The sequence below is a fragment of the Pimephales promelas genome, chromosome 14, assembly GCF_988280905.1.
Source record: "Pimephales promelas chromosome 14, fPimPro1.hap1.1, whole genome shotgun sequence".
Taxonomy (NCBI): domain Eukaryota; kingdom Metazoa; phylum Chordata; class Actinopteri; order Cypriniformes; family Leuciscidae; genus Pimephales; species Pimephales promelas.
In genome coordinates this window covers 9,848,303-9,873,139 of record NC_142782.1, presented here as the reverse complement: position 1 = coordinate 9,873,139, position 24,837 = coordinate 9,848,303, and the positions used below count along the sequence as shown (strand labels likewise).

General features: G+C 48.1%; 1 long non-coding RNA gene across 1 annotated transcript; it reads right to left on the bottom strand.

Annotated features, from left to right (window-relative positions):
* Positions 1 to 15,700: 15,700 nt before the first annotated feature.
* On the bottom strand, positions 15,701 to 19,337 carry LOC148973670 (uncharacterized). Its single transcript, XR_016146469.1, has 4 exons — positions 19,293 to 19,337; positions 18,626 to 18,694; positions 18,119 to 18,219; positions 15,701 to 17,440 (listed from the first exon to the last, which is right to left on the bottom strand). It is a non-coding gene; the product is annotated as an uncharacterized LOC148973670 (long non-coding RNA).
* Positions 19,338 to 24,837: the final 5,500 nt, after the last annotated feature.

Below are 24,837 nucleotides of genomic sequence, written 5' to 3'. Positions count from 1 at the left end.
GTGTGGAAATCAGGGGAGAAGACGATCACATCGTCTAGGTAGACCAGCGTTGAGTCGACTAACTGTCCTCCTAGGCAGCGCTGCATCAGGCGTTGGAAAGTCGCAGGAGCGTTGCACAGACCGAACGGCATACGGTCCCATTCAAATAACCCAAACGGGGTGGTGAAAGCTGTCTTCTCCCTATCTCGGTCATCCACCTGCACCTGCCAGTATCCACTTGCCAGGTCCAATGTCGAGTACCATGCCGCTTGGGTAAGACTGGTGAGTGAGTCTTCAATCCGTGGCAACGGGAATGCATCTTTCTTCGTTACACTGTTAAGTTTGCGATAGTCGACGCAAAACCTCCAGGCTCCCGTCTTCTTCTGCACCAGAACGATGGGCGCAGCCCAAGGACTACTGCTTTCTCGGATGATTCCTCCCTCCAGCATACCTTTCAACAGGGTGCGGACCTCGGTATAAAGAGTGGGGGGCACCGGACGGTACCGCTCCCGACTAGGCGTCGCCTCACCAGTGGGTATTTGATGCTTCACCACCCCTGTGCAGCCATAGTCCTCTTCATGTTTTGAAAACACATGTTGCCACTTCCTCAAAAGCTCCTGAAGCTGTACCACTTGCTCCTCTTCCAGATTCTCACCCTTCAAGGACTCTCCCATCAGATGGGCCGGCATCCCTCCTCCAACTGAACCCAGTTCTATCTCGACAGGGCGGACGGCAACTTCCACCACCGCAGGGCTCACCTGTCTGAAGCAGACAGCTTGGTGCTCGTGCACCTGGGCAGGACGTACCGAGGAAACTCGGGCCAGACGTTGATGTCGACGAAGGAGCACTGGGTAAGGATTTGTGTTCCGTACTTTTACTGAGACTCGCCCCCGATGGACAACCGCCAGTCCGTGAGCCACTTCAACTGGCTGACAATCTTCGTGAGGCTCTACCAGGACACAGGTGCCTGACCCACAGGGGCCTTGCGGGTACTCGGACCCAAAGAACGGTCTCACTCCGAGCTGGGATGGACAGAGCATACCTACAGGCAACTCGACCGATGTCTTCCCTCTCCTCTCTTCTATGAGATTAGCTGCATGCACTCTTTTACAATCGGCCAGAATTCGGTCCCAGTCCTGTTTTGCCGGTGACGAAGACATCCGAGCCGGCGGCCCCCGAAACAATTCTTCCCAGCAATCCAGTATAACGTTCATCCCTAAAAGTGCTCGATGATTTCCCAAGCAATGATCTCGGACAATAACTACCCCTTTTTGTTGGACGGGGACCCCTTGGCCAAGAAAGTCTACCACGATGTACCCTGTGTAGGGGATGTCCAAACCATTGGCCCCCCGTAGGGTCAGCCTGGAAGCTTCAGTTGCTTGGAGCCGATGATCTGCGAACAACTCCTGGGCCAGGCTCTCCGAGAATAGCGTAACTTGAGACCCTGTGTCAACCAAACAGTCTATCGTGACTCCATTAGCTTGAACCTCCACGGTAGGGCAATGTCCCACCCAGTCATCTCGTGCAACAGGAACAGAAAGAGGGTCACACAAAGGGGTCCCGGCCACTTGACCCACAGTGGCCGGTGGGACTAAAAACCCCTTTGAGAACCCCGACGAAGCCCACACTGGCGACTGATATGTCCAGGATCTCCACAATTTATACAAATGGGCCTTCCTTGGTCGTCCCACTGGAACCGGGGGCCCACAGGACGTAGGGGGCGGCGCAGAGGACCTCGCCCTTCCTCTGAATACGACCTCTCTCGCCCCACTGCTCCGCCTTCAACTCGTCCTCGACGAAGCTCACCCAGCAGGTTCCGGGATAATTCCGCCATCTGTCCCTTGACATCCTCCAACAGTTCGGCCCTCAGTTTCTGCTTCCAATCGCTCGGTTCGACAGGCGCAGGTCCACTGGCACTACTTGCTGCCACACAGACTGGTGTGCGAGTTACCTCTCCCTGGTCCAGTTCTAACGCCAAGGCCTCTTGTCGCAGAGCCTCAAAGGTCATAGTGGGGTCTCGTCGAAGCTGGAGTCGTATGCCCTGACGTACTGGCCCTTCACGCAGCCCCAAGACGAATTGATCTCGTAACAAGTCATCCCCTTCACCCAGTCCATGATCCGGTCGCCCCTTCAGCCAGCCAAACTGCTCCCGCAACTTCAAGGAGTATGCCCGCAGTGTCTGCGTAGGCCCCTGTTTATAGTTAAAGAACTGGGCACGAAGAGTGGCCACTGGGGTGGAGTCTCCATATAATCCGAACAAGAAATCGAAGATAGTTTTTGCGGTAGCACGTGTGGCTTCCGATGCAGCCAGACCTTCCCTTTTGGCTTCTCCTTCCAGCGACCCCAACACAGACTGTACTCTCTGTGCTGCACTCAGTCCCTGTAGTCCAGCCAGATACTCCGTCTGCGCCTTCCAATCCTGTAAGCTTAACTCCGATTCCCGGTCCTCCATAGCGCTGCGCCCAGGGAGCTCCCATGAAGATCGGCATGACTTGAGGGCGAGCCGCAGGTGCCTCTTTGTCCGCCATCGCGTACCTGTGGCCGCTACAACTCACGGTGTGTATCCTGCCGACTACGCCACTTTTGATGTCACAGGTCGAGGGGAGGACGCTCGGGTGACCAACCACCCCCCCTCTAACTGAGTCACCACCGTGAGGAGCCGACACCACAGGCACACAACAGAGGACCCGGAGACAGAGATAAGTTTCAAAGGAGTAACAATCTTTATTAAACCAAAGGTTTCTCACAGTTCAAGAGACTCTCGTCGATGTACGATGATGGAGCAGGGGGATTGAAGCTTACTTCTCCCCAGCGGTGCTGCAGACTTCCAGACCCAAGAGTAAGTATGTCAGGTAAGGATTCTTCACGGTACAAAGTTCTCTCGTTGGTGCACAGTAATGAAGCAGTGGATTAGAAGCTTACTCTTCCCCCAGCGGTGCTGCAGACCTCCAGACTCAGACAGTAAGTATGGCAGGTAAGGATTCTTCACAGTACAGAGTACTCTCGTTGGTGCACAATAATAAAGCAGTGGATTAAAAGCTTACTTTTCCCCCAGCGGTGCTGCAGACTTCCAGACTCAGACAGTAAGTATGGCAGGTAAGGATTCTTCACAGTACAGAGTACTCTCGTTGGTGCACGATAATAAAGCAGTGGATTAAAAGCTTACTTTTCCCCCAGCGGTGCTGCAGACTTCCAGACTCAGACAGTAAGTATGGCGGGTAAGGATTCTTCACAGTACAGAGTACTCTCGTTGGTGCACGATAATAAAGCAGTGGATTAAAAGCTTACTTTTCCCCAGCGGTGCTGCAGACTTTCAGACTCAGACAGTAAGTATGGCGGGTAAGGATTCTTCACAGTACAGAGTACTCTCGTTGGTGCACGATAATAAAGCAGTGGATTAAAAGCTTACTTTTCCCCCAGCGGTGCTGCAGACTTCCAGGCTCAGACAGTAAGTGTGGCAGGTAAGGATTCTTCACAGTACAGAGTACTCTCGTTGGTGCACGATAATAAAGCAGTGGATTAAAAGCTTACTTTTTCCCCAGCGGTGCTGCAGACTTCCAGGCTCAGACAGTAAGTATGGCAGGTAAGGATTCTTCACAGTACAGAGTACTCTCGTTGGTGCACGATAATAAAGCAGTGGGTTAAAAGCTTACTTTTCCCCCAGCGGTGCTGCAGACTTCCAGACTCAGACAGTAAGTATGGCGGGTAAGGATTCTTCACAGTACAGAGTACTCTCGTTGGTGCACGATAATAAAGCAGTGGATTAAAAGCTTACTTTTCCCCCAGCGGTGCTGCAGACTTCCAGACTCAGACAGTAAGCATGGCAGGTAAGGATTCTTCACAGTACAGGGTACTCTCGTTGGTGCACGGTAATGAAGCAGTGAATTAAACGATTACTTTATCAGCGTTGCTGTATACTTCTGGGCTCAAACAGTAAGTAGAACAGGTGAGGATAGTCACAGTACACAGTACTCTCTCTTCAGTTCACAATAGGGGGACAGTGAGTCATAAGGTTACTTTACCAGTGGTGCTGTATGCTTCTGGGCTCAAACAGCAAGTAGAACAGGTGTGGATCTTCACAGTACAAAGTATTCTCTCCTCAGTTCACAGTAGGGCAACCGTGGATTAAACGATTACTTTATCAGCGTTGCTGTATACTTCTGTGCTCAAACAGTAAGTAGAACAGGTGAGGATATTCACAGTACACAGTACTCTCTCTTCAGTTCACAATAGGGGGACAGTGAGTCATAAGGTTACTTTACCAGTGGTGCTGTATGCTTCTGGGCTCAAACAGCAAGTAGAACAGGTGTGGATCTTCACAGTACAAAGTACTCTCTCCTCAGTTCACAGTAGGGTGACAGTGGGTTAAACGATTACTTTATCAGCGTTGCTGTATACTTCTGGGCTCAAACAGTAAGTAGAACAGGTGAGGATATTCACAAGACACAGTACTCTCTCTTCAGTTCACTGTATCACTCTGGGCTTCTGACGGGGGCAGATATAAAAACCTTCCACGAACGTGTAAGCATGGATGGGGGCCACTTCTCAACAAAGACACAGCACACTTGTGTTCACTTCAATTCCACAGCAATAAATCAATGTGTATCAATAAGGCAAAAGCACTGCAATTCACTCACACGATAGGGTTGGACAGAGGCCCCACTCCGTCCGTTGCGCTCGTTTACAGGGTTTTCACTTTTAATTCCTCCTCATCACACTCTGAAACACATAGCTCCTCCAACAGTCAGATCCACATTCACTGTATCCTCTTCAAGTGGTTCAAATGTTCATAAGATGAAAACAATTCACTTATCTTTCCTCTCTCCTTCCACAGCACAGATCCAGCCCTAGCTCGGTCCAGCAGTCTTCCCACAAACGATCAATCTGACCCAGCAAACTCGAATGGGCGATCTCCACACTCCAACGATTTTTACAAGGAAGCCTCTGGATAGCACTGCCCAGAGTCAACCCACTTTAATGTCTGCTCTTGTCAACCGTTTGGAATCTTGACACACTGTACACCCACCAACCGCGCTGCAAACACTCTCTAAATGCCCCTTTTATATCGTGGCTTATGAAACAGGGAGTCCGTGTGAGTGCCGCTCCTCTCTCTCTCACACCTGCAATGCATTAGCGCTAATCAGTACGGGCATGTTTCCATCACACCCGGAACCGTAGTGGAGTGTTGCACCCAATACGTTCCCCTAGGAAACTCAGGACTCTCAAGAAGGTTCCGTTTACTGAGCGATTTTGTCACCCGTGACACTACCTCACCCATACCTGAAAACATAATATAGCACATTTCATCCTCTCCTGGTGACGTCAAACCTGCTCTAGCAATAGCTCTTTCCATTTCTGCCTTAGAAAATGGAGCACTCAGTTCATCTCCTACTTCCTCCCTTTTTTCTAAGACCCTAGGATATGCCTTTAATGTATTTTCTCTTCCTTTCCTCCACTCTCCCTCCAGGTTGTCAGAGCTATGTATTGCCACAAAAGCTTTAGCCATCATCTCTGCCTTCTCTACATCAGTTACTGCCTTCTCCTCCTCACTGACCAGTACAGGATAGTCCCATTCCCTCCTCATTCCGCTCATCTTCTTAATCATCCCCCACACTTCTCCCACAGGTCTGTCTTCCTATTGAGCTGCAGAACTCACGCCAGTATTTCCTCTTAGCATGTCGTACAGTTTTTCTTACAAGTGCTTGAGACCTTTTATATTGAATTAAATGCTCAAAATTATGAGTACATCTCAACACTCTAAACACCCTGTTTCTAACTTTAATTACTTCAGTACATTCCTGTGTCCACCATGGAACCGCTTTCCTTCTCCTTATCCCAGAACTCTTAGGAATAGTTTCATCTGCCACTTTTTTAATAATATCTATGAACGTACTATACTCTCTTTCACTCTCCATATCTTGAACCTCCCCAGCTAACCATTCCTCACATAACTCCTTAAATTTGTCCCAATTAGCCTTCCTGAATACCCATCTCCCTCTTCCCTCTCCAGACAGGTTTCCCACCCTCATTCTGATTGTGCATAAAATAGGAAAATGATCACTCCCTACTGTCGACTCCTCCCATACCTCCCAATCACAAAACCTTGCTAGGGCGTGAGATGTGATGGTAAGGTCTAGTGCTGACTCTTTTCCTGACCCCATATCAATCCTCTACCTTCATTAATGGACACCAATCCTTTTAAATCCATCAACTCTCTTTCCCCCCCAAAGTGGATTGTGAGCATTAAAGTCTCCACACCACACTACCTTTCGTCCTTCCTGTCCCTCTACCTCTTCCATTAAACCTAATTCTAATCTTTTACATGGATTGTAAAAATGGATTATCACTAAATTTTCCATTCCTGCCCACACCTCCACCACTACATACTCCAACCTTCCCTAATCCTAGAGTCCTATATGGCAGCCCCAGTTTAATAAATGTAGCACAACCTCCTCCACCTCCTGTGCTTCTGTCTCGATGGACACCCACATACCCTTGTATCAAAAAATCCAGATTTGGCCTCAGCCAGGTCTCTTGAATACAAATAACATCTGGCTTTTGTAACATTTCTTCAATAACTTGTTTAAACTCTTGTCCGTTTGCTACCAGGCTTCTGGCATTCCAATGTATTATTAACACCATGATAAATATTAACCAACCCATACTTCCTGACTAGACTGATGTTTGAGATCATCTCTCACTGTTTCCCATGTCAGCCCTGTAACATCCAAATGCCGTACTGCTACCATCACAATCAGCTGTATTCTTTCTGTCTTTGATTTTACATCTGCACAGTACCATTAATCACACCAGTGTAGTGAAGTCGTGTGACGTCAGTACAATTTGGTAGGTGGCCAATTAGTAATTGCCCATTTGGGGTATATAAACCTTTCATTCAGGCATCTTGGTGTGCGTCATGGTTGAAAGCCCGCCCCTTCCGTTGTAAACACCGACTGAGTGTCCTGCTGCGTTGCTGAGGGTTTGTGCGTGTGGGTTGCTGCTTACTCCCAGGTAGGCTTGGTACCATCCCGGGGCGTAGGGGGAAGTTTTTTTTTCTCTCCCTGATTTGGATTGTGGCAATTTGTTCCAGTATGATGTGCCTTCAGCGCTTCCATCGTTGTGGCATCGCAATGTAATTGATCGGAGCACCAGCTGTTTCAGTCAACGAGCCTGTTAAATGATTCTCTGGTATATGTTGACGTGTAACTGGATCGTACTCTCTGGTAGGTAAACTGGGTTAGTATTTTGTGGCATTATCGGGTGGGTAACTGGTCGATCACTTCATTAGTTATAATCCTCCTTGTTTACTGTTTTGAAGGTTTTCGTGGACTCTAAAGTGGGCTAATTAAGTGAGCAGTCGCATTAAACGGTGCGCTCTCCCTCTCCGTCACGCTCTCTCTCTCTCTTTGAAGCCACGCTGCTGCTTTCTCCACATCGATACGTTTAAGTCAAGCGTGTATGCGGGCCTGAGGATTATTTGCTTTTTTTTTGCTATTAGTTGGCATTTTCTTTATTATTGTTTTCTTTTTTTTGATCAGTTTTCAAGTTATGTAAGTTTGAGTGACTGTCTGTCTGGAATAACTGCTGGGTGTGTTCCTGCAGCGGTCATTTGAAATTGTTTCAATTGATTTTTTATTTGAATTGTCTGTCTTTATTTCGTTAATAGTATCCATATATTGTTTGTCTTTTCGGGGTGTGTGTAAGTGTTTTTTTCTTCTTTTGTTCTTGCTACTTTAAAGTCAATAAATTGACTTTGAATATTGTTTTTTTTGTTTATTACTTTCAGTTTCTTATGTATTTTCTTTTTCTCTTTTCCTTTAGGAGCTGAGGCCCTCCTGGAGCGGGCTGGTTGTCTGTTTTACAGCAGGTGTTGTTCACTGAGAATGTTATTGCAGTTTCATTATTGCCGTGTCACTATCGTTGGCTATTTGCAGTGAATTGGGTGGGTGTAAGAGTGGTTGCTGTGTTTCTTATGGTGGACCTGCTGCTGGCACACTAGCCTGCTCCTGTGCTGAAGCCTCAGTCTCCGACGTTAAGTCAAGTGTGTTATTAATTTTGTAAAGGTGTATTGAGAATTTGGTGAGCTTATTATAAGCCTTGTGAGGTTTATTGTGAATTTTGTTTTTTTTGCTTATTATTTTTTTGACCGTATTTAAGCCAATCATGACCTGTGAACTCCTGTTTTTAAAGCACTGTTGATCAACTTTTAACGTCAATAAAACAATTTTTGTACGGAAGCCCATGCCTCTTGCCTTTTCTAGGTGGAACGTATTTGTGTGCTATATCGAGGTTATTTTCCCCGTTAACCTGGGGTGGCGTAGTCACTAAAATTGAGCCACTTGCTACATGTGGCGCAGTCGGCAGGGTCCACAGGATTTTTGGCAGAGGCGTGGGACCGTATAGTAGTTTGTATTGTATGTATGTTTTGTTTTGTTTTTGTTTTGTTTTTTTGGTCTTTTTCTCTCTCTTTCTTTTTGTAGGAATAAAGCAGCAGCGTGTGCTCTGGAAACCTTCAGTGACGTTCCTTGAGGTTGAGTATAGTGTATATATATCTATCTATCTATATATATATATATATATTTTTTTTTATAATGGAGGGAGAATTACAGGAACTTAAAGAGCTTGTGGCTCAACTTCGAGCTGATAACGAGAGATTGCGACAGGAGGGAGTGTCTGATCTCCAGGGGGCTAGCATTCCTGTACCCAGCACTTCTGTCACAGGCTCTTCCTCTATACCTTCATCAGTGACTGGTACCAATACTCCAGCAACTGATAGGTTTGTATTTGTGCCCCGAGATAGGAGGTGCCCAAAATTTAGTGGAAGGTCTGGAGTGAGTATTAATGAATGGGTTGAGGAAGCCAAGGCATGCATGAGAACCCGTTATTTATCCCCTGCAGATCAGGCCTTCTTTCTGTTCGATCACTTGGAGGGGGAGGCGCGAGAGGAGATACGATATCGTTCGGACGAGGAACGTGGGGATCCGGAGAAAATTATTAAAGCACTGCGTGAGTTGTATGGATGTTCGTTGTCGTATATTTCCCTGCAAGAAGCTTTCTTCTCTAGGAGGCAGCAGGAGGGGGAAACGCTTTTGGAGTTTTCACTCGCCTTGATGAGCCTCCTGGAGAAGGTAAAGCGACAGTCTCCGCATGCTCTGGTAAACGCTGAAACAGTGCTACGTGACCAATTTGTTGAACACGTTAATGATAGTACTTTGAGACGAGAGCTTAAACAGCTGGTGCGCCGACAACCTAATTCCACTTTGTTAGATGTGCGGAGCGAGGCCCTTCGATGGGAGCGGGAAGGGATGCCAGGCGGTGCAAGGGCCCGAAGTTTATCTGTCCCGTTGGCACATGGGATTCAGTATGGTGTGCGTGGGGATACACCGGTGGGGACCCATAATTCGTTTCAAACGTCCGAATTGGGTGAGTTAAGAGAAATGCTGAAAGTACAGCAAGAGCAATTAAATCAGCTAACACAAAGTTTCGCCCGATTGCAAGGTCCAGACGTGCGTAATCGAGTTCCTCGTAATGGACCTGTAATTTGTAGAAGGTGTCAAAAGCCAGGCCATTTTGCCCGAGAGTGCGACGGGGAGCGAGCTCCCCAACGGGCCCCGCATTCCATGTTACCATTCGCTGGGGGTAAGCAGCCTTCCAATTCTGCACAATCGGAAAACTAGTGCCCACCGTGCTGCAGAGCCACAGCTCGGTTGGGGAGTCTAATGGCTCCGCTTTGACAAATGGTTTAGTTCATACGTCTCGTTTAATGTCCTCCTGTCCTCATCTTGTTGTATCTATAGGTGGAGTGCTGTTGCCCTGTTTGGTGGATACCGGCTCCATGGTTTCCACCATTACAGAGAGCTGTTTCCGGCAGCATTTTGAGCCATTGGGTCAGGAACAACTTCGGTCATGTCAATGGTTACAGCTTCGTGCCGCTAATGGTTTGTCAATTCCTTATCTTGGTTATATTGAGCTAGATATTGAGCTCTGTGGCCAAGTCGTTTCAAATTGCGGGGTGCTTGTTGTCCGAGATCCTCCTGGTGGCTTGTGTGATCAGGTTCCGGGCGTTCTCGGAATGAACGTTCTGAAGCGATGCTACCAGGGGCTTTTTGGACAGCATGGCCCTGCCCTCTTCGAGTTGCCAGATGTTTCAAAAGCCCCGCATTTCGTATTTCAGGCACTACAATATTGTAGTGATGTTAACACCACAAATAGCCTGAATCGCATTGGTATGGTTCGAGTTCGAGGCCGTAGGCCTTGTCGTATTCCAGGAGGCACGGTTAAGTTTGTTCCGGCAACTTGCTCCGAGGAATACTCTCATGGAGCTGTCCTTTTTGAGCCTCCGGGGTCCGGTTTGCCTGCTGGGTTGCTAGCCTCCCCGGCGGTAGTTCAGGTAAGCCAGGGGACTGCCTATATACCTGTAGTAAATGTTGGCGTGACTGATGTGATGCTTTACCCTCGTTCCATGATTGGCACCTTGAGTAGTGTTTATGTGGTGAGTTTGCCCGCAGGTGTTACTGAAGTTCAGTCAATTGTGGCCGTTGTGGGCGCTCAGAATGCAGAAGTGGCATCTACTGTGCTCGAGCAGGTTGAGGAATTGGATCTGTCAAGTTTATCAGAGGTCGAGCGGTGTCAGGTAAGGGCGTTGCTCTACAAGTTCCAGTCGGTGTTTTCCACCGGGGAGGGAGATTTGGGTTGTACAAACTTAATCTGCCATGATATCCCTTTAGTAGATGAGACCCCTATTCGTCAGCGCTTCCGTCGGATACCTCCATCAGAGTATGAGGTAGTAAAAGCCCATATAAACCAGTTACTTGAGGCTGAGATCATTAGAGAGGGCTGTAGTCCATTTGCTTCACCGATCGTGCTGGTTAAGAAGAAAGACGGTAGTCTACGCATGTGCGTTGACTACCGTCAGCTTAATTCCAGAACTAGAAAAGACGCGTTTCCTCTGCCCCGAATTGATGAGTCCTTGGATTCCCTGAGTGGTGCCTGTTGGTTTTCGACACTTGACTTGGCCAGTGGGTATAATCAGGTTCCAGTCACTGAGAAAGATCGGTTTAAGACGGCTTTCTGTACACCTTTTGGACTCTTTGAGTGGAACCGTATGCCCTTTGGCCTGTGCAATGCCCCAGGCACCTTTCAGAGGTTGATGGAACGGCTATTCGGGGACCAGCAGTGTCAGTCTTTGCTTTTATATCTGGATGATGTGGTGGTATTTTCTACCTCGGTAGCTCAACATCTGGAGCGTTTAGAGGTTGTCCTGGGTCGGTTAGAACGTGAAGGGCTCAAGGTCAAGTTAAGCAAGTGCACGTTTTTCCAGAGAGAAGTAAAGTATTTGGGTCACGTCATATCGGCCGAAGGGGTTTCAACCGATCCTGCAAAGATTGAGGTTGTAGCCGATTGGCGACGTCCATCTAATGTGGGGGAGCTGCGTTCTTTTCTTGGTTTCGCTAGCTATTATCGCCGCTTTGTAGAGGGGTTTGCCAAATTGGCTGGCCCCCTGCATAAGCTGGTGGCGGCGTGTTCTAGTTCGGGACCTAGGAAGCGGGCTCCTCGTGGGTTTACAGAAGGGGATTGGACGGAGCAGTGTCAGGTGAGCTTCAAGGAATTGAAGAATAGGCTTACTACCGCCCCAGTGCTAGCTTATGCAGACTTCTCCCGGCCCTTTATTCTCGAGGTGGATGCTAGCCAAAGCGGGCTTGGCGCGGTCCTCTCGCAGGAACACGGAGATAAGGTGCGCCCTATAGCATATGCCAGCCGCAGTCTTAGGCCCACTGAGCGCAACATGACCAACTATAGTTCCATGAAATTGGAGTTCGTGGCGCTCAAGTGGGCCATGACAGAGAAATTTAGGGAGTACTTACTGGGACAGAAGTGCATTGTTTACACGGATAACAACCCCCTTAGCCACCTGACATCTGCTAAATTGGGAGCCACCGAACAACGTTGGGCTGCCCAGTTGGCTTCCTTCGACTTTGAGGTCCGGTATCGCTCTGGGCGAAGTAACCGGAATGCGGATGCTCTTTCTAGACAGCACCAGTTTTCGCAGGAGACACGTGAGAATTTCTTACCAGGGACCGTTATTCCAGCAATGGTAAGGCAGGCAGCTGAGGCAGAACCAGTAGTACAGGTCAATCAGGCAGTGATCACCGCGTTGCCCAGTTTCTCAATCGAAGACCTGAGCTCCTTACAGGAGGCGGATCCTGATATTCAGAGAGTTTTGGCGTTTTGGGAACAGGGGTCTTTTCCCAGCTCTGCAGAGCGCCAAAATCTTTCCAAGTCTGTGTTAACTTTGCTTCGGCAAGGGGATCGTCTCGTAAAGAAAAATGGGGTATTGTACCGCCGTGTGTCACGCCCTGATGGTGGTGAGGAGGTGCTACAGTTGGTTTTACCAGTAGCGTTAAAACGTGATGTATTGACCCAATTGCACCAGCACCATGGACACCAGGGTGTTGAACGCACTACAGAATTAATACGGCAGCGGTGTTATTGGCCAGGGATGTCGGCGGAAGTGGCGCAGTGGTGTCGGGAATGCGAGCGATGTCAGCTGGCCAAGGACACCCAACCACTTGGCCGGGGTTTTATGGGCCATGTCCTAGCCTCTAAGCCAAATGAGATCTTGGCTATTGATTTTACCATGCTTGAGCCTTCTTCTTCTGGACATGAGAATGTTTTAGTGTTAACAGACGTGTTCAGTAAATACACCCTTGCCGTTCCGACCAGAGATCAGCGGGCCGAGACCGTTGTACAAGTTTTGGTCACAGAGTGGTTTTTCCGGTTCGGGGTCCCAGGTCGCATCCATTCCGACCAGGGTCGGAATTTTGAATCGGCCCTTATGAGACAACTCTGTGGGTTTTATGGGATTGAAAAATCCCGTACTACGCCTTATCACCCAGCTGGCAATGGCCAGTGCGAACGGTTCAACCGAACCCTTCATAACCTCCTTCGCACTCTGCCAGCTTCTAGGAAAAGGGATTGGGCGTCTTGCCTTCCGCAGATCTTGTTCTGCTATAATACCACCCCCCATCAGTCCACTGGTGAGTCTCCGTATCTCCTGATGTTTGGCCAGGAACCTAGACTGCCTGTTGATTTTCTTTTGGGTAGGGTTCAGGAACCTGGGGAGGGCGGGGTCCATGAGTGGATCGTAGAGCATCGAGCAAGGATGCAAGTGGCATTTGAGGGTGCTAGGGAACGCTTAAAGGCGGCTGCTGAGTACCGTAAGAAACGGCACGATCAACATGTTCGTGATGCACCACTGAGGGAGGGTACACTGGTTTATCTCCGTGATCATAGCGTGAGAGGTCGTCATAAAATCCAGGACCTGTGGAGCTCGGTGTTGCATCAAGTACTGCGGGCACCAAAAGATGGAGGGTCTGTGTATACTGTTGCACCCGCTGGTGATTTGGGAAAAGTTAAGCGTGTTCATCGTTCCCTGATGAAGCCTCGAATACAGCAAGACCCCCCAATTGTTGAGTGCCCTGCTAGCCCCCCAGTTAGCCCGTCGTCCTCACTAGGGGACGCCGACAGTTTAGATCTGTGGGTGGCTGTAGAAGAGGCTTTGCCGGCTGTGTCAGACCTGCCGGCACCTTGCATGATTCCAGTAGCACCAGTGCCACCTTCTGTGGAAGGCATGGGGCCCTCTGTAGAGTCCTTGCCTCCTGTAAACAATTTGGTGCATGATGTGGATTTGGGTCTTCCTGGCACATCCATCTTTCTTTCCTCAGACCAGTCTAGGGATAGTGCTGAGGCTGTGCGACGAACGAGACGTGCCACAGCGGGGCAACATTCTAACATCCATCATCTTCCGCGAGCAGTGGAAAATGTAAGGGATGAGGTATCTGTTTCAGGGACGGTGTCTAGTATTAGTTCTGGGTTGTTTAGGCCTTGGTACTGATGTTCTCTTTGTATCTATCGTCGGGCGACGACACAAAAGTAGGGGGTAGATTGTAGTGAAGTCGTGTGACGTCAGTACAATTTGGTAGGTGGCCAATTAGTAATTGCCCATTTGGGGTATATAAACCTTTCATTCAGGCATCTTGGTGTGCGTCATGGTTGAAAGCCCGCCCCTTCCGTTGTAAACACCGACTGAGTGTCCTGCTGCGTTGCTGAGGGTTTGTGCGTGTGGGTTGCTGCTTACTCCCAGGTAGGCTTGGTACCATCCCGGGGCGTAGGGGGAAGTTTTTTTTTCTCTCCCTGATTTGGATTGTGGCAATTTGTTCCAGTATGATGTGCCTTCAGCGCTTCCATCGTTGTGGCATCGCAATGTAATTGATCGGAGCACCAGCTGTTTCATACAACGAGCCTGTTAAATGATTCTCTGGTATATGTTGACGTGTAACTGGATCGTACTCTCTGGTAGGTAAACTGGGTTAGTATTTTATGGCATTATCGGGTGGGTAACTGGTCGATCACTTCATTAGTTATAATCCTCCTTGTTTACTGTTTTGAAGGTTTTCGTGGACTCTAAAGTGGGCTAATTAAGTGAGCAGTCGCATTAAACGGTGCGCTCTCCCTCTCCGTCACGCTCTCTCTCTCTCTTTGAAGCCACGCTGCTGCTTTCTCCACATCGATACGTTTAAGTCAAGCGTGTATGCGGGCCTGAGGATTATTTGCTTTTTTTTTGCTATTAGTTGGCATTTTCTTTATTATTGTTTTCTTTTTTTTGATCAGTTTTCAAGTTATGTAAGTTTGAGTGACTGTCTGTCTGGAATAACTGCTGGGTGTGTTCCTGCAGCGGTCATTTGAAATTGTTTCAATTGATTTTTTATTTTATTTGAATTGTCTGTCTTTATTTCGTTAATAGTATCCATATATTGTTTGTCTTTTCGGGGTGTGTGTAAGTGTTTTTTTCTTCTTTTGTTCTTGCTACTTTAAAGTCAATAAATTGACTTTGAATATTGTTTTTTTTTGTTTATTACTTTCAGTTTCTTATGTATTTTCTTTTTCTCTTTTCCTTTAGGAGCTGAGGCCCTCCTGGAGCGGGCTGGTTGTCTGTTTTACAGCAGGTGTTGTTCACTGAGAATGTTATTGCAGTTTCATTATTGCCGTGTCACTATCGTTGGCTATTTGCAGTGAATTGGGTGGGTGTAAGAGTGGTTGCTGTGTTTCTTATGGTGGACCTGCTGCTGGCACACTAGCCTGCTCCTGTGCTGAAGCCTCAGTCTCCGACGTTAAGTCAAGTGTGTTATTAATTTTGTAAAGGTGTATTGAGAATTTGGTGAGCTTATTATAAGCCTTGTGAGGTTTATTGTGAATTTTGTTTTTTTTGCTTATTATTTTTTTGACCGTACCCTGCAAACAAGCCTGCACTGGCCCTGTCCGGGCCCACTTAGGGCTAGCCTAAGGGCCCCCTGCAGGCTGCTAGCGCAGGGCCCATGAGAATTTGCTCATTGGCAAAACGTTGGGCCTGCATGGGCAGCCCTCACTTAGCCCTCACTAAACCCACACAGGGCCCGCACACTGGGCCCACAAAACGTTGGCCCTGCATGGGCAGCCCTCACTTAGCCCCAAGGAATCCCTCACTAAGCCCACACAGGGCCCGCACCGCACACACAGGGCATCTACAACAATAGATCTAGTTCACAATTAATCTGTTTCACTATAAATACTTTTTGGCTAATATAACTAAAGTCTTTGGGAAAAACAATTATTCTATACATCTGAATGCAGTCACCACATAACTAATTTCTGTATTTTCACAAATGTACAGAAGTCAAAGGGATTTCAAATCAATGTATTTATTAATTACAAAACATAAAACATTAAATTCAGGTTATTATATATAATATAATTACACTATTATATATTCACATAAAAAACAGAAACATAGAAAACAGCTGTTTTACATTATGATAAAATTTCACAATATTACTGTTTTTTTTTTAAATAAATGCAAATAAATGCAAGCTTGATAAGCAGAATAGACTTCTTCCAAAATGTTTCCAAATTTTTTACCTGTATACTGTATATGATTTTATACAAAATACATAGTAGTTAATAAGATTGACACTGTATTATATCTAGTAATATTGAAGCTAAACAGAGTCCCTATAACAGTGCAATTTGTAGATTTTTAGTCTTCGAGAAAATGTTTTATGAGTTGCAAACCTCTTTTTCTTTGCTTTCTCTCTCTCACAAACACAACACATCAGTTACACAAAACATCAGTTAAATTCTTCATTGCAGGTGCACAAATCCTATTCTAAAAATTACCAAACTCATAGGGTCATATTTTTGTTGATAAACAGTAACATTTTGGCCAATTATGCACATTTCTTGGTGTATAATTTTGTGAATCATCTATACTGTTTGGCTATTCTCATGTGGTCACACTTCACTTTTCATTCACAGTCACATATGCTCAAACCCCGTGTGGCCGTGCCTTAAATGTCAGCATACATTTCTTACAGGGCTGTGCAAAAGTTAATTGCGATTAATCGCATTCAAAATAAAAGTCTGTGTTTACATAATATATTTGTGTGTGCTGTATATAATTATTTTGTATTAGGGCTGTGAAACGATTAATCGCATCCAAAATAAAAGTTTGTGTTCACATAAATTATATACGTTTGTGTAGTGTGTATAATTATTTTGTATATATAAATACACACACATGCATCTATATATTTAAGAAATATTTGCATGTTTGTACTGTATATATGTTTATACAAAATTAATATTATACATAAATATAAATCTTTGATATATCAATAACACATTTTTCTTAAATATATACATGCATATGTGTGTATTTATATATACAAAATAATTATACAGACATATATCATGTAAACACAAACTTTTATTGTTGATGCAATTAATCGTTACACAGCCCTATATTGTATATATAAATACACACACATGCATGTATATTTAAGAAAATGTGTTATTCATATATAAAATATTTATATTTATATAATATAGATTATGTATTCATATATATATATATATATATATATATATATACACAGAATTTAAGTGCAAATAATTCTTAAATATATACATGCATGCATAGGTATTTATATATACAAAATAATTATATACAGCACACACAAATATATTATGTAAACACAGACTTTTATTTTGGATGCGATTAATTGCAATTAATTTTTGCACAGCCCTTTTTGTGATTTGAAAAAAAGAAAATTATTTGTACACCTCCAATGAATAATTTGAAAGGCTGTAACTGCAGTGTTTTTTGTGAAAGAGAAAAAAGTTTGAAACTTAAAAAAAAAAAAAACGTTCTCTCTGTGACTACTTTACACCTGACTACTTTTAACTGACTACGTTACACCTACAGATTCCACTGTCACAGGTGCTCTGTTTTGCTATAATGAAACCTTTACAGAACATGATAGTAATCCGCCATCCATGTAAAAGCAGAGGTCGGTGTGGTGTACAGGTACATCTGTCCAGCCAACATCTCACGCCTTGATGCCTTCCACTGTGGATCCCAGAAAACCTGCAAAAAAAATAAAATAAAAAATACAGTTCAAAATCTATCATACATAATCATACATCTGGTATCACAAATTATTCCAGGTTATTATAACAATTCCAGGTTCAATCAGGTTAAATGCTCAATATTAGAGCTGCACAATACTAAAAACCTTAAATAAAATATTTTGTTTATCTGCTGCTATATATATTGCGATATAAAAACAAATTTCAAGAGATTATTGAGTGAATCTGCATTGAAAATTATAACAAATTACTATTGATAAATTCAATAGAAGAAAAATACAATTGAAATAAGCAGTGCATGAAGTTTTTTCGGAAAATCTAACTTATCAGGTACGGAAATTGAATTATCGAATGTAAAATAAGTCTTCACTGAGGTACAGCCTCTCTCTACTCTTACAAAATGACAAACAACCAGCCTGAAAAACACATGACAATGACACAAGATAATGTCTATAATAAATAGTGTGTGTGTAATTTCTTCAGTACCGTCAGCAGAACTGATAACATCTGAGCTTATCGATACTGCAGTCTTCCTTAATTTGGCCCCAGGGCCCGTTTAATGTTTAATACCGGGTTTCGGAACCTATTCCTACATATGGGTGAGTTCATATGGATGAAGGCCTGTTGTGTTTGGCCTCTTGGTTTGTGATGGTGATATAGCTATTGTGAAACTCACCTTCGTCATGTACTGGGTGTGGATGGCATCAAGATCTTGTCCTGAAGAATCACAGGATCAAATGATATCTCATCTGGTAACAAGAGCACAGCCATAACCCCCTGAATTCAGCATTTGAAAGTAAAAAGAATTTCAGTATTTATCAGTCAAACACATAAAAAAATAGCTTTGAGTTGGACAGTATGGTGTCTCATTGGCCAACATAATTAAAAACACACCCAGAGAAAAAATAAAATAAAAAAATTATATATATATATATATATATATATATATATATACACTGTATATATATATATATATATATATATATATACCCATGACTATTATCCTGAATTATTATAACTATGACTATTATAACATTATATTTGCCACCTATTATTTAGCTTCTCAAGTACAATGTCACTGAAAAAAACTGTAGTTAATGAATTTAAAGTGAGAGACTTCATTCAAAATCATAAATCCTACAGACCCACAACAATTAAACAGTATGTATGAAGTTTTGCTTACTATAGTCGAGGTCATAGCCGTGGAGATTGTCTTGGACCCCAGGGGGTGCAGCAGGACATCTATGATGATCTTCAAGAAAATAACATGCAATGTGTCACAGAGCCAACAATATTACATTGAATTTACAATAGAACAAAGGGTTTAATACAAGGAAGCAAGCTAGAGCATAGCTAAAGAATATACATAAAAAATCTTAAGGTAATATATTGTGCAATAATGCATATGAAATAATTATCATGATTAAACAATAATTCCCCTTTGTTGTGTTTTTTTCCTGTTCCTTCTGAAATCACTTATTACCAATATTTGTAAATGACGTCATTAAGTACGTTACAATGAATTCTTTCAAGGTTAAATAAATTAACTTAGCTAACTTCCAATCACCCATTGACAAATTACCAGCAAAACAAAACTATCAAAAACTGTTATCAACACAAAAATGTGGTTAAAAACCCACACTTATGTAAAACAAGAGCTCAATTGTAACGTAAACAACTTAACGTTAGCTCTTCTGAAAACGGTTCAGTCAGATGCTAACGGACTTTATCGAAGACACAAAACTATTTCTATAAAGTAAATATTCAACAGAAGTGTATCAATTACACGTAAGACATATATCAGGAAGGTTTGTATGTATTATTTGTGTGATTTTGGTAACTAGACTTACCTGAAAGCAGAGAAAACAACAGTGAGAGACGCTAGTTTGCTGTTCCCTATCGTAGTCACTTCGAGTTACGTCAGAAGTGACGGAGATTGGGGGTTTCGCATAGAAAGCCAATCCTCTTCGAGTATTAAAACACGAGCCAATGGCATGCAATGCCTTGGGGCTGCGGAAATTTGCATAGCGTACTCCGCCCTACTCCGTGAGTATAAAAGGAGGAAGTGAACGCAACCGCAGTATGTTTTCGCTTCGGAGCCAAGAGAACCTCTTCACTCCTCAAAGCTGATTCAAGACTCTTCGAGACGAGCGTCCTCTTCAGTGTTGGTGTGACGGCGGTACCCAGCGAGATTCTGCATTGCCTGCGATCTGTGCAGTGGTTTGCCAGACTTTGCGCTTCTCCCTGGTAGCCTCAGCGCTGAAAGAGTGAATTTCTCTCCTCTCTGTAAAAGAGCTGCACGCGGCACGTCTTTTTAAAGATGGCTCGCCCGTGCCCTTCTGGATGTGGTAGATTTCTGTCGTCATCTGATGGTCACGAACGCTGCTTTGTTTGCTTGGGCATTCAGCATGCAGCAGCAGCGTTCGTGGATGACTCATGTTCCTTCTGTGGGACCATGACCATCTCCACACTGAGGTCGCGGCTCAATGATCTCACTAGAGTGAGAGCCCCGGTCCCCCCTACTCGATCGGCTTCCTTCACGAGAGGGGGCCCGTCGACCCGGGGACCGGGCGATCTAACGGTGACGGTGTGGGATAAAGCCCCGACGATTCCTCGGGCCACACCTCCCGCCTCAGTGCGTGAGCCAGCGGGCGCTAGTTCGACTCGGTCGGTTGTCTCTTCGGCGGCACCGGCTGCTTCGAGCAGCGCCCCAGATGATGATGCGATGTCTATCACAGCATCACTAGGCGGGCTTGATTCCTCGGGAGAGGAAGATCCGGCTGCGTTGCCTCCTTCGGGAGTCCCAGCGTTGTCCGCGTCAGATCCCGAGATGACGGCCATGCTGTCTCGAGCCGCTGGGAGTATCGGGCTAGAATGGAAACCTCCATCCTGCCCCGACCTCTCACGGATGGATAATTGGTTTTTGGACAAGGCTGCCGCTGCAAAGCCACGGCCGACTCCAATACCTTTTTTCCCCGAGCTGCATGCGGAGTTATCGCGCTCTTGGGGGGCTCCTTTGTCCACTCGAGAGCGCGATCTCTCCCCCGCCTTTCCCCCCCTCGACGGCGGGGCCGCCCGTGGGTACACTGGGATGCCCCCGGTGGAGCGCTCTGTTGCGATGCAGCTGTGTCCACAGAGCGCCTCCACCCGTGGTCCTCCTAAGCACCCATCCAAAGCCTGTGGGTTCTCGTCTGCTATGGCGGCGCGATCCTACAGAGCGGCGGGACAGGCGGCCTCCGCTCTGCATGCTATGACCACTTTGCAGGTCTTCCAAGCGAAGTTGCTCAGAGACATGCACGAGGGCGGGACTGACACGACGGCATTCAAAGAACTGCGGTCCGCCACTGACCTTGCTCTCCGGGCAACGAAAGTGGCTGCTCGCGCCGTTGGTCAGGTGATGGCCACTAGCGTGGTTCAGGAGCGTCATCTGTGGCTCAACCTGTCGGATACGCGGAGCGCTGAGCGGACTCGTCTGCTCGACGCTCCGCTGTCCCAGGTTGGCCTTTTCGGCGGTGCGGTCGAGGACTTCGCCTATCAGTTCTCCACCGCCCAGAAGCAGACGGAGGCCATCAAACACATCCTGCCCCGACGACCAGCTGCTGCCTCCACCCAGTCGTCGGCACAGGCGCCTCCCCCTGCTCGCCGCCGAGGACGCCCCCCTGCGGCTCCCCTCCCTCCCGCCCGGCCCCAGCAGCAGCCTTCACCCGGGCCCCGGCGTCGAGGAGGCCGCAGGCCGGCGTCACAGCCCCCTCAGGCCGCTCGCCCCGCTAAACGCCAGGCCAAGCGAAGATCCTGACACGGGCCGCTCAGTGACGATCTCGAGTCTTTCACAGGAGGCGGTAGCAGGCCCCCTCCTTCCCCCGGTGGAGGGCCGGGGGAGAATCTTTTGTTCTCAGCTCCCCGCTGCTCACCCACGGGTGGGCAGCACCCTGAACTGGTTAAAGAAAGACTTGACATCCTCACTGAGCTCACAGACTGGAGTGAGTGCCCCCGATGCCCCAGGGTGTCGGCCCACTCACTCCTCTCTGTCTCGGAGGGCGCGGAAGGGTGCGTGTGTCGTCCCCGGGCTACACCAATCCCTTCCCCCTCTCTCGCCAGACCCCCGGCAGAACGGACCCCCGTGGAACGCTCCGCTTTCCCTGGTCCCTTCTGTCGGGGAGCGGGCTTCGACGCATCCGAGCGGGGTAACCCCTGCACGCGTGCCAGTCGACCCGCCACGCTGCCCCTCCGGGGGGACGTCTGTGGTTCACATGACCCCGTTGGCTCACTTCCTGGAAGCCTGGCTAGCGCTTCCCGGGGTATCCCGCTGGGTCATCAGAACGATCAGATTCGGCTACGCGATTCAGTTCGCACGGTCTCCTCCCCGCTTCAGGGGAGTTCGCTCCACGATAGTCGGTGGCAATGCCCCAGTCCTGAGAGCGGAGATTGCGACCCTGCTGGCGAAGGGTGCAATCGAGACGGTCCCTCCAGCCGAGGTGAGGTCCGGGTTTTACAGCCCCTACTTCATTGTCCCCAAGAAGACCGGTGGGTTACGACCGATCCTGGACCTGCGCATTTTGAACCGTTCTCTCCATCGACTACCGTTCAAAATGCTCACGGCCAAACGCATTTTCGAATGTGTTCGGTATCAGGATTGGTTTGCAGCGATCGACCTGAAGGACGCGTACTTCCATGTGTCCATCTTACCTCGACACAGACCGTTTCTTCGGTTTGCCTTCGAGGGCCAGGCATATCAGTACGCCGTTCTCCCATTCGGGTTAGCTCTGTCCCCTCGCGTCTTCACGAAGATCGTCGAGGCAGCCCTTGTTCCCCTTCGCGAACACGGGGTTCGCATCCTGAATTATCTCGACGACTGGCTGATACTAGCACACTCTCGAGCTCAGCTTTGCGAACACAGAGACTTGGTGCTCCGGCACCTAGCCCGTCTGGGCCTCCGTGCAGAAGATCTCTTTTCTCGGCGTGGAGATAGACTCGGTCGCCATGTCCGCGCAGCTCACGATCGAGCGCGCGCACTCACTGCTGACTTGTCTTCGTCAGTTCGAGGGCAAGAGTGCGGTTCCACTGAAACTTTTTCAGAGGCTCCTGGGGCATATGGCATCCGCGGCCGCGGCAACGCCGCTCGGTTTGCTTCATATGAGACCGCTTCAGCTGTGGCTTCGCGATCGAGTCCCGAGGTGGGCATGGCATCGCGGCTCGCTCCGAGTCCCAGTGACTCCGACATGCCGGCGAACCTTCTTCCCGTGGTCGAACCTCAGCTTTTTACGGACGGGCGTCCCTATTCAGCGAGTTTCCAGGCATCTCATCGTCTCCACGGATGCATCTACCACGGGTTGGGGTGCCATGTGCAATGGGCATGCAGCCGCCGGCTCCTGGACGGGGGCCCAGCGCCTCATGCACATCAATTGCCTCGAGCTGCTGGCAGTACGGCTCGCCCTGCACCGCTTCAGAGCGTTGCTCAAGGGCCAGCATGTGCTTGTCCGCTCAGACAACACTACGGCTGTAGCGTACATCAACCACCAGGGGGGTCTACGCTCGCGCCGGTTGTCGCAGCTCGCCCGCCACCTCTTGATATGGAGTCAGAAGCACCTGAGGTCCCTTCGTGCAGTTCACATTCCTGGAGACCGGAACTGGGCAGCCGACGAGCTGTCTCGGGTCCGCCCTATCTCCGGCGAGTGGCGACTCCATCCCCAGTCGGTCCAGCTGATCTGGAAAGAGTTCGGGGAGGCACAGATAGATCTGTTCGCCTCCCGGGACTCAGCCCACTGCGCCCAGTTTTATTCTCTGACCTGGGGCACTCTCGGTTCGGATGCGCTGGCGCACAGCTGGCCACGGGGCCCGCGCAAGTATGCGTTTCCCCCAGTGAGCCTCCTTGCACGGGTGTTGTGCAAGATCAAGGAGGACGAGGAGCAGGTCTTGCTGGTAGCCCCCTACTGGCCCACCAAGACGTGGTTCTCCGATCTCATGCTCCTCGCGACAGCACCTCCTTGGCCTATTCCTCTGAGACAAGACCTACTCTCTCAGAGACGGGGCACTCTGTGGCACCCTCGTCCCGATCTCTGGAGGCTGCACGTGTGGCTCCTGGACGGGACGAGGCAGGTTTGAGTTCGCTGCCACCTGCGGTGGCGGCAACCATCACTTCCGCAAGAGCGTTGTCCACGAGACACCTTTATGCGTTGAAGTGGAACCTCTTCGTCAATTGGTGCTCTTCTCGCGGAGAAGACCCCCGGAGATGTTCGATCAGTGTCGTGCTTTCCTTCCTGCAAGAAGGGTTGGAGCGCAGGCTGTCGCCCTCCACCCTTAAGGTTTACGTCGCGGCCATTGCCGCTTCTCATGAAGCAGTGGAAGGTAAGTCCTTAGGGAAGCACGACCTGGTCATCAGGTTCCTGAGGGGAGCGAGGAGGCTGCATCCGCCTCGTCCTCCCCTCGTACCCTCTTGGGACCTCTCGGTAGTTTTAAGTGCTCTGCAGAGGCATCCCTTTGAGCCTTTGCAATCAGTAGAGTTAAAGTTTCTGTCCATGAAGACAGCACTCCTGGTTGCATTGGCCTCCATCAAGAGGGTGGGGGACCTGCACGCATTCTCCGTTGACGAAGCGTGCCTGGAGTTCGGGCCGGCTTACTCTCACGTGATCCTGAGACCCCGGCCTGGATATGTGCCCAAGGTTCCCACCACTCCCTTCCGGGACCAGGTGGTGAACCTGCAAGCGCTGCCCCCGGAGGAGGCAGACCCAGCCTTGGCACTGCTCTGTCCGGTACGTGCTCTCCGCACCTATGTCGACAGAACGCAGTGTTTCAGGACCTCAGACCAGCTCTTTGTCTGTCATGGAGGGAGCCAGAAGGGAAGGGCTCTCTCAAAGCAACGGCTGTCCCACTGGATAGTGGATGCCATTGCTTTGTCTTACCAGCAGCAAGGCCTTCCGTGCCCCCTTGGTGTGACGGCCCATTCCACTCGGAGTGTAGCCTCCTCTTGGGCTTTAGCGCACGGCGCCTCGCTAACAGACATCTGCAGAGCTGCAGGCTGGGCGACACCCAACACCTTCGCCAGATTCTATAATCTGCGAATTGAGCCGGTATCCTCTCACGTACTCGTTTCGGCCAGTTCTGGATCCGCTCAGGTGTCTTCGCTTGCTCGCCACTCCACTCCCCGGACTGGATAAGTGCGATATTTCCTCAGTTCTTCCATTGAAGTCTTGAGTCCTCCAGCACCGACGATGCGGGCACCACTGCGTGGCTCTGGATGCTAGCTAGGTGCCTCCATGCGCACGGTTCCCCATGGTAACCGTCTCATGTGTATTATCCACTGTAAGCCTCTCTGAGCATGTGTCTTCCCTTGGCAAGCCATCTGCCACCCCTTGTAGTTTAAATCGGTAGCCACCTGCGGTTGGTACTCCAGTGTTC